Raw genomic sequence first — 3272 nt, 5'->3', positions numbered from 1 at the left:
TTGTACGTTTTGGTTCGCTCCCTTCTGCATTCCTGTTCCGGTGGTTAGGGTCGGGCACTTGTGCTCCGACGGCCCGCTAAGCCCACCTAGGTGTCGTTAAGGCTTAGGTTAGGGTTTTCATGTTTCCTGTACCCCTTATGGAGAAACAGGGCATTCAGAAACGAACTCTGGTTTTCAACCAGTCCTCTGGGAACCAGTTTGTTTACGGTCATGATTTTGTGACTTTCTTGAGGCAGAACGGTATCGACCCGAAGTCCATTGTTTCTATGGGCTCGGGTAGATCTGCCAGGTCGTTTCATGTGACCTTTGAATCTGAGGAAACTGTTTCGTCTATATTAGAAAAACACCCTGTAGCTGAGATTGGGACGAATTCTTATTCTTTATCTGGTGGTGATAAATCAAAACTTATCGCCCGTCTTTTCTGGTTACCCGAATACATTTCAGACCATGATATAGCAAATTTTTTTAAAGCCTTTAATTTAAAGGTCGTTAGTGTGTCAAGGGAGTTTTTTTCAAACGAGGGGTTGAAACATATCAGAACCCTAACTAGAAGAGTGTTGCTTGAGGGGAAACCTGGTGGATTTGATTCGCTCCCCCACACCTCCTCAGTCTGTGGGAAGGATGTCCTGATAATATTACAGGGTAGGGCCCCAATATGCCTCAAATGCTTTCAACCGGGGCATATGCGGAAGGAATGCCCTTTTTCTAAGACTTCTAGTGTAGCTTCAGTTTCCTCGTATGCTAGTGCTTTAAGTAAGGCTCCGCCTTCTAGGAATTTTGTACCTGCATCCAGTTTGGTAAAGTCCTTGACACTGAGAGACTAAACTCAGTGCTCGGCAGTTTAACTCCCGGTGGTTCGTCCAATGGGGAGGGTATGGTGTCAGAGGGGGAGTTCTCCGATGAGGACTCCCTGACCTGATTAACTTGTTACCTGTACTTACCTGGTGTTTTCTTTATTTTTTTTTATACTTACCTTACCTTACAGCAATGGCGTTAACCATCACGACCATTAACTGCAATGGGTTGTTAGGGCCCAACAAAATACTTTATTTACAAAACCTTTTGTCCCTTGAACAATTCCATATTGTATTTTTGCAGGAGACGCATGTCTCAAGTCTTTCCGTAGCTAAGCGTTTTGAATGTGTTCTTAACTATAAATGTTTTTGGTCCTTTGATACTAATAACAGCTCTGGTACAGCAATACTCCTTAAACATAATTTCAGTTATACAATAGACAAGTTTCACTTTGATCTAGAGGGGCGCCTAATAAACGTATATTGTCCGAATACACCTTCGGATAGAAATGTTTTTATTAAGTGTCTGGAAAGATTTTTGGTCTCTTCCAGATTAGTTATTTTTGGTGGTGATTTTAATTTCGTTGAAAACAACATTTTAGCCAAAACTGGTGGTAATACTGATAAACTTTCTTCAAGTTGTTCTATTTTCAATAATTTAAAGTTAAATTTTAATTTTAAAGATGTTTTCCGGTTTCATTACCCGAATAAAATCCTTCACACGTGGAGCAGCTCGTCTGTTTCCTGTAGGTTGGATAGGTTTTATGCTAGGACTAATTCGTTAACTGCTACTAGCAACTTTCAGTCTCAGCCGTTAATATTTTCAGATCACCATTGTATTTCCTTTTCCTTACTTTTAAATTCTAGCATTTCAATTGGAAAGGGATACTGGAAGTGTAACAACTCCAGTGTTACCAGTTTCAATTTTATTAGTGATTTTAAATCCTTTTACAATACTTTTTCTTATCTTGTTGGGGAAGATCTTTCTCTAAACAATTGGGATCTTTTTAAATTTCAGACTAAGCAATTATGTGTTGAATTTCAGCGTAAATATAAATCAACTAAAGACAAAGAGCTAGCTGTCCTTAGGGTCGAGTACAGATCTTTAGCCGAGCACAAGCTTGCTGCTCCAGGGAGTCTCTCTTCGCGTCTGTCCGAGGTTAAACAACAGATTCGTTGTTTGGAGGACGCGGAGATTGACGGTGCTCGTGTTCGGTCGAAATCTGACTCGATGGAAGCGCTGGAAAACCCCTCCAGATATTTTTTGAGAAAGGAGCATGATCGTGCTGCCAGGAAGACTATTACCCGTACTGAAGATGGTGATCACCAGTGCACCACTAACAGCACGATCATGCAGTCTTTTGTTTCATTTTACTCTTCCCTGTTTAAAAAAGATAGCATTTATTTTTCTGATGCGGATCACTTCTTGGAAGATCTGCCCTCCCTTGGTGACTCTGTTAGGGATTCACTAGAGGGGGAGAACTCCAAGAGTGAAATTCTTTCTGCCCTTTCTGCAATGAAAAGTGACAAGTCTCCTGGTCTAGACGGATTGACCAAAGAGTTTTATCTCGCCAATTTTGACGTTCTCGGTGATGTTCTTTTTCATCTTTACAAACTAATTTTTAAATCCAATTCATTATCTCCGTCTCAAAGCCTGTCTTACATTACTCTTATTTGCAAAAATTTAGAACATCCCGAGAGCGTCAAGAATTGGCGACCTATCTCTCTCCTGAACATAGATTATAAGATTTTGTCCAAAGTTTTAGCTACCCGTCTTGGTAGTGTTTTGGAGGACATCATTGGCCTGGATCAGACTTGTTATGTTCCAGGCAGATAATCTTGGACAATGGTCACCTGTTGAGATCTGTGGTGGACTATGTTCAGGAGAGAAATTTACCTTGTGCTTTCGTCTGTCTGGACCTGGAGAAAGCCTTTGATCGCGTTTCGCATGAGTTTCTTTTTTCATGCTTAGAACATTTTCATTTTGGTAGTAATTTCAGAAAATGGATTAAAATTTTATATAGTAATATTTATTCGTCTGTCATTGTGAATCAGCATATCTCCAATCCATTTCCAGTCACAAGATCTGTAAGACAAGGCTGCAGTCTCTCTCCTCTTCTATATGTGTTAGCTTTGGAGCCATTCCTAATTAAAGTACGGAATGACCCTCGAGTGGTGGGCATCACCATTCCAGGCTCCTCATCAATCTCTGCCAAATTATCAGCTTATGCCGATGACACGACTATAATTTGTGCTTCAGATGTTTCTATCCAGAGAGTTTTTGACATCTGGAGCCAAACTTAATTTATCCAAGTCTAAAGGTATCTTCTTTGGTAAATGGGCTAGCCGATCGGACCATCCTTTCGGCATAAGCTGGATTAATGGCAGTAAGTTGATGGGGATCCCTTTTGGTAATGTGCCATCCTTTTGGGATAATGTTTTTAATAAAATAGAAAAGTCGTTAAACTTATATTAATA

This window comes from Lottia gigantea (assembly GCF_000327385.1).
Source record: "Lottia gigantea unplaced genomic scaffold LOTGIsca_38, whole genome shotgun sequence".
NCBI classification, from domain to species: domain Eukaryota; kingdom Metazoa; phylum Mollusca; class Gastropoda; family Lottiidae; genus Lottia; species Lottia gigantea.
Note: the sequence above shows the minus strand (reverse complement) of the source record.